Source organism: Moschus berezovskii, chromosome 14 (genome assembly GCF_049115385.1).
Source record: "Moschus berezovskii isolate FMDL1 chromosome 14, NW_MosBer_1.0, whole genome shotgun sequence".
In the NCBI taxonomy this organism is placed as follows: Eukaryota; Metazoa; Chordata; class Mammalia; order Artiodactyla; family Moschidae; genus Moschus; species Moschus berezovskii.
In genome coordinates this window covers 38724818-38738935 of record NC_142473.1, presented here as the reverse complement: position 1 = coordinate 38738935, position 14118 = coordinate 38724818, and positions in this window count along the sequence as shown.

Sequence of the window (14118 nt, the reverse complement as noted above, 5' to 3'; positions counted from 1 at the left end):
ATAATTCTATGAGATAAATATTATCCTCATTTTACAGATAAGGAAACTCAGGCTCAGAGAGGTTCTGTGACCCTTTTCTGGCACAGGCTGGTAAATAGAATCACAAATTAAACAAAAGTATTCTGACTTTAAATCTGGTGTTTTTACTACAATTCCATGAAAATCACTAGCCAGGTACAGACGTTTCAGAATCAAGCTGTGGTCAAAGACAGCTTTCCTAAAGTTGGGTCTATGGGAGTGCTTGAACCACCTCTGTTAAAGAAGAGGGATGGGGCCAAGTCATTCAAAGAAATCAGGAGAACAAGTTTGGTACTAGTTCTATGTGAAAAGTTTTGAGTAATTGATGTATATCTATCTAAGGTTACTTTGAAGGACAGCACAAAGCAGGAACGTACTCAGCTCCCACAATCCTGGGAGCTTGCAGATATTTGGGCTTTCCCACTTCTCTGACAGAATTCTAAGGGGATGCTGACTCTCCCCAAAACATCACAAACATTGTGCTTAGAATTCCACCAAAGAAGAATTTTCACTGGAGCTAATGATACAATTTAAATTAAATTCACACACTCTGACAAGGCACAGAGAAAGAACTATCAGCTGGAGAAAAATTATATATATATATATATATATATTTGCCTAATTAGAAGAGCTTATAATTAATATGAAAGTGATATCATAGAATGAAAAAATTACATTTTCATGGAAGTTATGGAAGAGGTAAATTAATCAAGACTTGAAGAAAAGGAGCCGTCTCAGTAAATGTATTCATTTTCCATGGTTGCTGGAGCAATTTGCAACAAACTTAAATTTAAGTTTAAAACAACACACATTTATTATCTTATAGTTCTGAAGGTCAGAAATCCAAAATGGGTTTCACTGATCTAAAATCAAGATGTCAACTGGCTTATGTTCCTTTTGGAGGCTCCAGAAGAAAATTTGTTCTCTTGCCTTTCCTAGCTTCTAGAGGTCCCCTGTGTTCCTTGGCAGTAATGAACCATAGTGGAAAGGAATATGAAAAAGAATATAACTGAGTCACTTTACTATACACCAGAAAAAGACACATTGTAAATCAACTCTACTTCAATCAAAATAAATTTTAAAAAGAGACTTTCAATTGCCTTTAATGCTACTCTCCAAGTTGAGGACACAAGTGTCATCACTGGATTCAGCAACAGGGAAGTCACTGGGATCCTCGACAAAAGCAACATCAGTGATATATGGCGGAGGGAATCCAGTTTGTATGTGCAGAGGGAAGACTAGGCTACGGAAATAATGTCAGCTCCTTCAGGGGGGTTACGGTAGAGAGGAGCATAAACAATGTGGTAGAAACTGGAGGGGAATATGAGGTGAAGGGAGGGATTTTTTTTTAATAGGAGATAATAGAGAAAGAATGATCCAATAGGGCAGAAGAAATGGATGACTTAATGAAGTGAGAAGATAACTAAAGGAACTGAAGTCCATCCTGCTGATCTCATTAGTTCTAACAGGTCAGTCAGGTGAGCCTCCTGATTTCCTAGGTATATAATCATATCCACTGAAAAGGCATCTGAAAAACATCTTAGTACTTTTCAAATAACTGAAAAAAGATCATCATAAGTGAGTAGAATGGTTTGGAGGCCATATAGAGGGATATCTGGTTGGCTGACAAAGTTGTTTCTTGAATTGAGCGATGGAAACAGGAGTATTTGCCTTTTAATAATCAACGAAATTCAGTTTTCTCCCTTTATGTTTTGACAAGAAAAAGATTAATGAAAAATAAAAGTTATGAAAAATAACAATTTAACCCTTTCTAACATTTAAATCTTATACTTGTTTTTCATCCTATTCTATTAGTCGGGCTGTCAGAGCAATTTTCAATAATAACTTCCTGTTTTGTTCCAGACTTTAATGCAAATGTTTCTGTTTCAATTAGCCCTATCTACTACAGGTATTAGGTTAATGAAATTTTATTTTATTTCAGATTATAAAGGAGTTTTTCTTAAAAACAGATGTTACAAATTTTATCAAATTGTTGGCATTTACTGATTTGAGTTCTTTTTTTAGTCCATTAATACAGTGAATTACATGAGATTTCCTAATGCTAATTTATCCTTGCATTCATAGGATAAACTCACCTTGATCATGATGGTTTTATGGGTTTTTTAAATATATATTTTGTGTGTTTGCTCAGTCATGTTCAACTCTCTGTAGCCCCATGGACTGTAGCCTGCTAGGCTCTTCTGTCTATGGAGTTTTCCAGGCAAGAATACTAGAGTGGGTTGCCATTTCCTACTCCAGATCTTCCCGACCCAGGGATCAAGCCTGTCTCTTGCATCTCCTACATTGGCACGCCGATTCTTAACCACTAGTGCCACCTGGGAAGCCCAAATAATATATAATTCATATATCTTTTAATATAGTGTTAAACTGTATTTGTTGGTATTTTGTTTAGAATTTTGCATCCATATCAATAAATAAGACTGGTCTACAGTTTCTGGCTCAGTCAGTAAAGAATCTGCCTGCAATGCAGGAGACCCGGGTTTGATTCCTGGGTCAGGAAGATCCCCTGGAGAAGGAAATGGCAACCCACTCCAGTTGCCTGGGAAGTCGCATGGACAGAGGAGCCTGGCAGGCTACAGTCCACGGGGTCACAAGAGTCAGACATGATTGAAGCGACTAAACCATCACCACGTAGTTTCCTTTGTGTATGACTCTTCTTATCCAGTTGTTATCTCTGGAAATAATTCAGAAATTTTCCACCATTTTCTGTTGCCTTGAAGTAGAGATGCGGTAGTTCTTTTATTACCTTTTCAACATCAATATTAGTCTTTTACAGTTTTCTGCCTCTTTCTCGGTTTAGTATTGAATCTTTTCCTAGAAAAAAGAATTTTAATTTCCTTGTGGTTATGTTCTGTTTTTCCTTCTAAATATTTTTCTTTATTGCACCTGAGTCAGAGAATATATCTGTATGATTTCTACTTAGAAAAATTTATTAGGATGTCTTTTGTGGCTCATCACATTATCTCTTATGGATGTTATATTAAATTTGAAAAGAATGTGAATTTTTCATTTGGGGGTATGTCATAATCAAGGCAGAGTAAGCAATCCTATAGTAATGAATTATCCTTTTATTATCTTAACATAGTAAAGGTTTATTTGTCTCTCACTCTAAGTCCAACATGTATTGTATGACTCTCTGGGGAAGCTCCCCTCCATGTGATTCTGTGTGGTCACTCAGGGATTCAAACAACTTCATCCTGTTGCTCTGCCATCTCAAGCCATGGCTGTCACCCGAAGGGAGAGTTTCCCAATAGTATGCCAGCTTTTAAATGCTTTGGCCCAAAAATGATACTTGTCATCACTGTTCTCACTTCATTGGCCGTCACTAATGGTATTGTTCCTCCTTACTGCAAGTGGGCTTTGAGGTTTAGTCTCCTGATAAGCCCAGAAGAACCAAATATGGAGAGTCCACATATTCTTTACTGTAGAGCACAAAGGTCTATGTATGTGTGCATTCAGTGCATATGAGTTAAGAGCGTGGACTATGGGGCCATACACAGTCTTGCCATTTACTTAGCTGTGTGATCCAAGGCAAGTTACTTACGTTTTCCGTGACTTGGTTTTTCCATTTGTAAAATGAAGATAGTAACATGTCTATCCCATAGGACTGTTATAAGGATTAAATGATAACATGCTTATAAAGTATTTAGAACAATGTCTAGCTCATAGATTTGATAATTAAAACATAAAATCAACATTTAAAAATAATTATTCACATTCTCTATGTCCTTACTTTGGTTTGTCCATTTCTGAAAGGCAAATTTAAGTTTCTTACAATTAAAAATAAATCTCCTTGTATTTCTAACAATACATTTGTTCCCTCTATTATTTGGTATTTTAAAGTTTATGATTGTTATATCTTATTAATTTTATCACTTATAGTTTATGAAATAGACCAAGTGTCTCTTTCTGCTATTAACTTTATTCTTAATTTTTTCAATTCTTGCTTTATACTTTATTACTTGCTTAATCATTATCCACCCCTTTATTGAGTACTGTCTGTCTTAGGTTTGTCTCTTGTAAACAACATAAAACTTGATGTTGTCTCTTAGAAAAATCTTTACCTTTTAATAATGAGATTTAACTCATTTTTATTACGGATATATTTAGTCCTAAAATGTATATTTTTCTTTCCTAACCTAACTTTTGCTGGATAGATCAAATTTTCTTTGGTCTCTTTCTTTTTTAAGTAGTGATTCCAGATTTTTTTCTTATTTCAATAGTAATTATCTTTGAATGCTTAACATACTTAAATACTAATGTTCATACATTAACACTTAACAATTGTAACAAACACCCCATCAACTTTTACCAGTGATTATTTGATGTTAATTAACAACCTTCCTGATTTATTGGTTCATTGCTTGTAGAGGATATTACTGTTTTTACGCTTTGCATCTATTTTCTCTTCTTCCATTAGCAGAACCCCAGCTTTCCTCTGGAGATCCATACCTCTCCTAGTCTCAGTCCATTTGCTTTGAGTAGATTTTATTCTCCCTACTTCCCACCCAGTTCTAAGATAATCACATGACTCTAAACTGCTGATCAGAGAATTGTAAGCCTTTAGCCAGATTAATCAGTTCAGTGATGGTAACATGATCTGATATGAGCCCATGCGAATCAGGCCTATGACTTATTTATAATTCAGAAAAAGATCCTCTTTCTTATCTTTAACCTTGGAGGATAAAAGCCTGGAGTTAATGAAAGTTAGCCAGTGGAGAAGGACACCAACATGAAGAAGGGACAACTGAAAGATGAAGAGAAATTAGGACTAATGACTGTTTGAATGTCTGGAACCAGCCATACCCAAAGCTTGCTCTCCATTTCTTATTAAACCAAGGACTAAGTTTACCGTGAATTCATATTTTATTTTCTTGAAGTAAATCCTTGACTTTTTTTTTTTCTGGAAAGACTTGGATGGGTAATAATTATATTTTCAGAATACTCACACAAGAAAAAGTGTTCCAATCCTGGAGACTTACCTACTGTCTTTGTCATTTCATGTGTCTCTTTGGGAAAAGAATAAGTAAAACTCACAGAGCAATTCACACTATGGCAGTCCCATGTTCAATATGATAGATATAGGAAAAGGAGAATTTTTAGGTAAAGAAATAGGCTTTATAGTCAGACAAATTTTGATTCAAATTCCAACTTACTATCTCTGTGATCATCAAAATTTTTCTTAACCTCTCTGAACTTTTCTTCATCCAGAAAACAAAGATGACATAATCTCCCTTGTGAAACTATTGTATTAATAAGACTATGTATGTAAATTCCCCAGTTCAGGGATCAAGTCCCAGAATACACTAAGCACTCAGTAACTGCAAGTTTCCTCCTTTTTCCCTTTCTTTAAATCTCTTCAATATACAGTAGAATATTACTAGAGACAGGAATATTTAAATACATGTCTTAATACAAATAATTTATTGAGTTGAAAAATAGCATTCTTGATCTACACAATTATTTTTTAAAAGTTGCAGTCCCAAGATAACATACTTCTAAGATAGTCAAAGTCATGCTGAATTTTCAGTTTTGATATATTAATAATATATCAAATCTGAGTGTATACTGTATGGAATGTATGGAGGGCTTTCTGTTTTCTGTGTAGTAAAACCTCAGATGTTAGAAGCCATATGGGGTTCCAACCATTTTCAAATGGAATTCATTTGATGATGCCAAGGGATGAGAGAGATCAGGCCACACATAATCTTTTGAGTCCTCAAGATCTAAATCTACTAAATCTCCCTCCAAAAACAGTAATCTTCAACACCATGGTGTCTTCAGGGATCACGCATCTCTGATAACACTTACATGGCTTTATGAGGGAGAGTTGTGTACTAGCCTGTTGACACACAGCTTTAACACAAGTTTCATTCCACATCTGCTTCAATTCTCAATTCTACTTATAAAAATTACAACTGGAAACCCTGTTTATCATTTGCACATTCTTGCTTCAACACATTACTCCAAGAGATGCTGGTTTGTGGTCATTTCTAACACAGTGAACAAAGCAATCCAAACAGTATCGGTCATGACAAAACCTTTTACTTGTTGTGCATTACAGCTTGCCTGAAATCACACAGGGAACAACAGAGGGGGCCAGAATCCAAGACCTCACTTAACCCAGAGAATTTCTCACCTCAATGTACCACCAAATTAAAAAAAAAAAATTGACTAAGGAATCCAAAGGAATTCTTTTTTTAGTTTCTTCAGGTTTCTAGACTTCTTTGGCTTTGTGCTCTGAGTCATATGGAAACCTCCTAGTCCACTACTGAGAGGTAATTATGAATACCATCTGAAAGACCCAAGACAGTCCAAATCCAGGAAGCAAGATTTACATAAAAGGCAATGTAAATGGTGCTCCCTTGAGTTGTGCAAAACAGCATTCCTGTTCAAGTTAATAAATCAAAGTGAGAAAAAATGCCACTAACTACAAGGTCGGTCTACAAGGTCGTGCTGGTTATTCAGACTTTTAGGACAAAAGAGACTATCTTACAGCTTGAGAAGCAACTGGAGAAACGGGCCCCACTGCCTGGGCATACATGGTTTCCCCTACTGCTGTCCTAATGTTTGCTTTGTACTGTTTAAAGAGGCATCATCACTCCTCTCATTCAACACAACTAGTCATTCCTCCTACAAGTCAAACAGCATTAGCTGGGGCTGCAGAAAGAAAAGCCAGTACCATTTTTCTAATTAATGATCTCTGAAGCTTCTATGAAAAGGGTATCACTGAGCCTACATCGGGAAAAACGAGCAAACCTGATGATTAACGTCCCTTCTCCTTTGTTTCTCCAACTGAGCTCAAGACAGTGTGACCAAGATTTCACATTATCAGGAAGATTCTGAAAGACTCTAAAAGTGACCACTTGGAAGAGTCAAGAGAGGAAGGTATACCATTCGGACAGACAAGGAATGCCCCTCTTGGAGTTCCACAGGGTCAGAAAGGAGAGATGGGAAAATCTACCTAGCTGGCAATTACACCCTGGCTCTCTCAGCCCAGAAGAGGTTAGTTGGGGGCACATTTTCTTAAGTGCCAGATATTAGAAGACTATAGATGCTATTACAGCAGAATTTAATCCAAAAAGCCCCAGTCTTTCCCTACAGAGAGAGAAGCAGCCATGCCCTTAATCTGCCTTTAGTCATCACTGGGGGCTCTGGCTTACGTGTTACATAATATTTTCCTCAGAGTGCAGCAAAGACACTGATAATCAGATGCATCAATAGCCTGAATGTGACCTGCTAAGTAGGTGTTTAATAACAGAAGGGGCCAAGAGGACTCACACCAAAGCATGACCAGGAAAAGGAAGCCGCAGAGAACCCGAGCAGCCGGTACACCCTACAGATGATATGGGTAAATACAGATCACGCAGCCACTTGGCAAGTTCAGAGCCGTTTCCAAACACCACTGAGAGCCTCTCATCAGCAGCTGCACAGCGAGGCGCTCTGCTCCTTCCTCTACAGGCTGTGGTCGTGCTTACACTACTGGGAGTCACGGAGGTGACCTCCCTGGTGGGGACCTGGCCAAAGGCAAGGAAGAGGAAGTGCCACACATGGCCCTGCTCTCTGCCAACTGGCCTACGTGTGCAGCAGACATGGTTATTGTTTGTCTCTGTAATAAAGTCATTGAGTGAATTCTGTAGAGCTTTAAGCCAGTTTCATAAGCGTCACCAGGCAACTCCTCCAGGAAAAGGAGCGGGGGATGGTGAGGTACAGACCTCCAGGGACATAGTAAAAAGACAAATGTGTCTCTTGAAAAGGCCCTTGCACTGGAAATGCTATGAAGTCATAAACTTTGTGCTGACCGTGAAATTCAATCAATACAATGGTCCTGGAAGAGGCCCAAGAAAGTGAAGGGTCCTTAAACCAGTGGTCCCCAAAGTTTGCTGTATGTGAGAACCACTTGGGGGGGGGCTTTAAAAATCCTGATGCCCAGTTTGTGCCCCATACCAATCAGAATGTCTAGAGGTGAGAGTTGGGCATCAGTAATCTTTGTTTAAAGATTTAAAGATCCCCGAGGTGATTTCTAGGTGCATCAGTTTGGGAACCACTGATTTAAGTTCATTAGCTTCAGGTAAGCCTCCCTCTGGAAATGGAGGATAGTTTTTATTCACTTATTTAACATTTGTGGAGCGAATGTCACATCCCAAGCACTGTATCCCCAGCACTTAGCATTGTGACTTCATGTAGCTGGCAACTGCTGAATGCTTGTTGAATGAATAAATGAACTCTACTTACAACAGTCTCTCTTGTTTCACACAGGAGACTGGTTGTGTATTAGATCCAGAATTTTCCAGTTTCTCTTTTCCTTTAGATAGGCCAGCTTTTAAAGGAACACGGGGTTTCACCCCATGATAGAGATCCTTCATGGCTCCATCATACATATTAGGTGGTCCCTATAGATTCTAGATACAAAAGATGTCAGTCAGCAAGCCTCTTGAAATGTAATGAAATATCTCATCTATTGTCCTCCTGTTTTCTTGGAAATGAATCTATGCAGAGAAACACTGAGTATTATCTGACTGCAAAAATTCCAAAAGGAGTCTATAAGGACTCTCACTTATCTACTAAAACTTTGGCAACTCCTTCTCCTCTCTTTCCTCATGTTACAGGGTCTCAAAATTCAGTTCACACTGGTACTCTTATAGGGAGAGAAAAAGTAACAGCTTCATTTTGTTACCATAATAAATCTGATACTTCTCTAGATCTCCATCTTTTCAGTTCAGTTCAGTTCAGTTCAGCCGCTCAGTCGTGTCCGACTCTCCGCAACCCCATGAATCACAGCATGCCAGGCCTCCCTATCCATCACCAACTCCCTGAGTTTACTCAAACTCATGTCCACAGAGTCGGTGATACCATCCAGCCATCTCATTCTCTGTCGTCCCCTTCTCCTCCCGCCCCCAACCTTTCCCAGCATCAGAGTCTTTTCCAGTAAGTCAACTCATCGCATGAGGTGGCCAAAGTACTGCAGTTTCAGCTTTAGCATCAGTCCTTCCAGTGAACACCCAGGATCGATCTCCCTTAGAATGGACTGGTTGGATCTCCTTGCAGTACAAGAGACCCTCAAGAGTCTTCTCCAACACCACAGTTCAAAAGCATCAATTCTTCGGTGATTAGCCTTCTTCACAGTCCAACTCTCACATCCATACATGACCACGGGAAAAACCATAGCCTTGACTAGACGGACCTTTAGCAGGAAAATTCAAAAACCAAAGATCCAGTTCCAGTGAAATTCACTCTGGTCCAGTAATTTAAGGAGGTCCTTCAAGACTGCAATCTTTAATTAGAAAGAAATAAAAAAGGCTGGTGTCTTACAGAGCTGCCTCCTAAGATGCTGTCCAGGTACGTAGAGGAGGGGTGTAGCCAAGATGTCACGGTAGATGTGAAGATTACGTTCTTTTCTACTTGGACCTCTTGGCTTCCAGGGTGCCTGTTGTTGCTTCACCCTCACTTGAGGCAGTGTCCTATGGTTTCTGTAAATTCAGCATTTTATCTTGTTGGGTTTGCCTCAGGCTCCACAGTGCTCCCTGAGTGACTAGGCCTCATCTCAGCTCCCACTGGCAACAAACCCTTGAGTCTCCTACACACACATCATTCCTCCAACCTCCTGGATCAAGGCCTCGTCCTCTCCAGCCTCTGCTGTGGCATCACCATGTCCTGCTACAGCAGGCCTGCTGGCATATTCGCTAGCTCTCAGAGCCTCCCTCTGCAGGCGGGATGAAGTCAAGCCCCGGGCTGGAGATGCTTTCCTTATGTGGTCCCACGAGAAGGGGGGCAAGTATTTATCTTATGTCCTTAACTGTGATGGCGGATGGGCAACAGTGGAAGGAAGCTGGCTGTTAGGCCTGCATTTAACTGCAGGGAGCTCTCTACCCACAAAGAGACCAATATATCTCTTAGAGTTATGTAAGCCTCATGAGAGTCCCAATCTCTGACTAGCATGTAACTTTGAGAAGTGAAAGTTAAGTCATTTCAGCAGTGACATGGACTCTGATTTTTGGAGATAGAATAAACACCTGTTAACTTTGTTTTCTTCCTGTACTGAATTGTCAACTTCTTAATCCCACTGAGCATCGTGCTAAACAAATGCCAAATTCAACACACTACAACTTTCATACCATGGCATGAATCAATGAGAAGTGTTTATTCACAATTCAGTTCCTCTCTTACCGGTTCAGTAAACTCCAACAAAGCACTTACTGATCATATATTGGAAGTTTATCCCTGGTTTGAGATGTGACAAAGAGACCTGTGTTCTATGAACATCCATTTTCTCCCACAGAAGACTAAATCCTCTGCTACTGAAACACTTCAAGGCCCCACAGCAATGTTAACAGAAATCAATACTAGCATATAGGGTGAGAGAACTGGTCCAAAGTGATGAAAGTAAAAGTGTGAGTCACTCAGTCATATCCAGTTCTTTGGGACTCCATGGATTGTAGCCCGCCAGGCTCCTCTGTCAATGAATTTCCCAGGTAAGAATACTGGAGTGGGTTACCATTTTCTTCTCCAGGGGGATCGTCCCAACCCAGGGATTGAACCCAGATCTCCTGCATTGCAGACGGATTCTTTACCATCTGAGCTACCACAGACAAAGCGATGGTCAGCCTGCAAAGAACTGAGCTTAAATTTCAGTCAGAAAAGAATAGATTTTAACCAAAGTATCTCCCAAACTCAAGATGTGGCAAATAAATTCATGGCAGCACCTGTGTGGTAGAAGTAGACACAGATAAAAATCCCTAGACCAACCCAATTCATTTGATGACAATCACATAAGCTACAAAACCCCCTTTCTGCTCCCTCTGCTTTTATTTCCTGGAGCAGATGCTCATGGCTTCACAGATTAACCTTCCATGTGTATCTTGGGTCCAATGCCCAGTGATTCTGTTCTGTTTGGAATTATTTAGGCCTTTGGGCATTAGACTTTCTTCCTGTAGCTACCTCTTCCTCACTGTCCAATTGCTTTCTTCTGGTCCTCTATATCCAGAATTGCAAACAAATAAATATCAGCTCCAGCTGGCAACAAACCCTTGAACCTGTCTCATCACTTCTCCAGGTTTCGAGGAGAGGCAAGAGGGGAAGAATTTTTTTTTCTCCTTTTCAATTAATTTCCATTTCTTTCAAGTCTGAGTAAACTCTGCGCACAGAGCAACCAGGATGATATGATTATGGAAACTATTAATCTCTCCATCAAAGGAGAGCCAAGTCATGGTTACGGAGCAGCTGGCACGTTCCTCCAAAGGGCTTCTGCAGCATGATCCTCCTGGTTTCCTTTGGGCTCTAAGTGCTCAGGGCACAACCTGCGGCAACTTCCTAAAAGATAAAATAATCCTTGAGTGCCTTGTGAGTTGTTCTGGAAAACTGTGAGTTGTTCTGGAAAACTGTGTGTCTTTTCAGCAACAGTCCTAAATAGCCAACCCACATTAAAACATGTTCAAATAGAAATGAAAGATAAAAATCTACTAAGATTTCATATTACTTAAGACTGATCTGAAAATGTGAAATTTGGATCTTTAGAGATCATTTAGGTATCACTTTATGGGGGCAACAAGCAAAGGGGTACATTTGGAGTAAGAAATTGCCAAATTGCTTTAAATTACTTAATACTATAATCACAAAAATTAAATTAACTTCTATAAGTTAGTCAGGACACACAAGACAGTTACCTGGTCTGTCCAAACATTAAAAAAAAAGAAAGAAGAATTCAATTTGAGGACTTTGTTCCAGGGTCCACAACGTTGACAGATTTTTTTTTTCTACCACTGGTGACAGAATACAGACTTCTCTGTGGTGCGGAAGTTAAAGAACGTAAGTTTGTCCAGGTGAATGCTAGCTGAGTGACCACGTAGATGTTTGTTCCTGGTTAACACCAGTTGCATTTTGAAGAAAGCACACTCATAGGTTTACAAATGCCACCAGCCTTCCCAGACACAGGTCCTAGGACAGTTAACTTCCAAAGATGCCAATTTCTTCAAATGGTATAGGGTTAGAAACAGCCATTCAAAACAAAATTACATGATCCCACATTGACTGAGTGACTTGTAATAAAGCCATATGTCTATGTATATATATATTCTTGAACTGTGGACTATGATAAATATACATTCCCCACTAACCCACACACCTTGCTTTCAAAACATACACTCCTTCGTGGAAGCAAGCCCAAACTTCAGAAAGTCAAGCTCCTCCAGAAAACAGAAAGCCTCCTTGTCCCTTCTTCCACTGTCTCATTGTTGGAGTCTGCATGCACAACAGGCCTGACCAAGCAGGAAATTGTCAGTTCCATGGAGAGACTGTTCCCCAAAACGTTTCAATTTCTCACGTAATCATATAAACCCTGAATGGTAAGCGGGAAAACCCATAAAATTATAAACAGATCCCGTGATGTCAAAGGAAAAGAAAGAGTTTAATAAGCAGGCTTCTTTTATTACAATAGACTTGACGTCATTATTTATTATTTCCAATACTAAAACACAAAGACACTTGCCACATTATGGACCAGGATGAAAAGGACATGTGGACTTTCCTGAGTATTTTAATATCCTCTTATTGACAATAGATAGAAGAACTGAACAAGGACTGGAAACAGGAAATGATTTTAGTGATTTCATTACAGTAATAGAGAAAAGCATTTCCAATGGCAGAGATTGGCAGATGGTCTACTAAGCCTCCCACTTCTAAACAGCCTGCAGGTCACCAAGCCCAATATTGATACAAGCTCAGTATGTAATTAAATAGGTGTTCTAGTGAACAGAAATGTTTTTATAAATACATGCTGTAGCCTTAGCAGTGGAACATGGAACCTGGTGTTTAAAAGTTAATTTAAAATCATTTCACAAGGAAATGTATTTAGAGGCAGCAAGAGGCACATAGTTAAGACTGCCGCTAAAGAGCTCTTGATGTTCTAGTATAAATCATATTTGCAGTGAAGTTTCAAATATGGTATATTTCACTTAATATATCCCTAGTGAAAAATAAATGTGGTTGCAGAATTTTCAGTTATTTGAGACTTTTCAGATCTCATTCAAGAAAACCTAAAAGGCTTTGTAATATATTTTGAAATCATGAAGCATGATGTCTCCAGCTTTGGGGTTTTCTTTAGCTCAAAACTGCTTTAGCTATTAGGTGTCTTTTATGCTTCCACACAAATTTTAGGATATTTTTTCTACTTCTGTAAAAAAATCAGGATTTTGATAAGTGCTACAATGAGTCTGTAGATCACGTTGGATAGTATGGCCAATTTAACAATATTCTTACAACTCATGATCATGGATATCTCTTCATTTGTGTCTGCCTTAATTTCTTTTGTCAGTGTTTTATAATTTTTTAGTGTATAAGTCTTTCACCGCCTTTTTGATGCTACTATAAGTGGGATTGCTTTAAGAACAGACATATAGACCAAAGAAATAGAACAGAGCCCAGAAAGAAACCCATACACACAAGCAATCTTTGACAAAGGTGGCAAGAATATACCATGGGGGAAGGACAGTCTCTTCAATAAGTAGAGCTGGGGAAAACTGGATGTTCATGTGTGTAAGAATGAAAGTGTACCTCTCTCTTACATCATACATAAAAATTAACTCAAAATGGATAAAAACATAAATGTAAAACTTAAAGACTGTAAAAACTCTGAGAAAAAAACATGGAGGGAAGTTTCTTGACAGTAGTCTTTGCAATCATTTCTTGGACATGACACCAAGAGCACAGCCAAAAACAGACAAGTGGGCCTACATCAAACTATTTTGCATAGCAAAGGAAACAATCAACAAAATGAAAAGGCAGCCTATGGAATGGGAAAAAATATTTCCATGCCATACATTTGATAAAGAGTTAATATTCAAATATAATGGGAAATCTGCAACTCACTAGCAAAAAAACTTCACAAACAACCTGATTAAAAATTTGACCAAGGAACTGAATAGACATTTCATCAATGAAGATGTGAATGGCTGACATGTATATGAAAAAGTGCTCAACACCACTGATCACCAGGGAAACACAAATCAAAAGCAAAATGAGATTATCACTTCACACCAGTTCGGGTGGCTATTATCTACATACACAAGTGTTGGCAATGAAAGA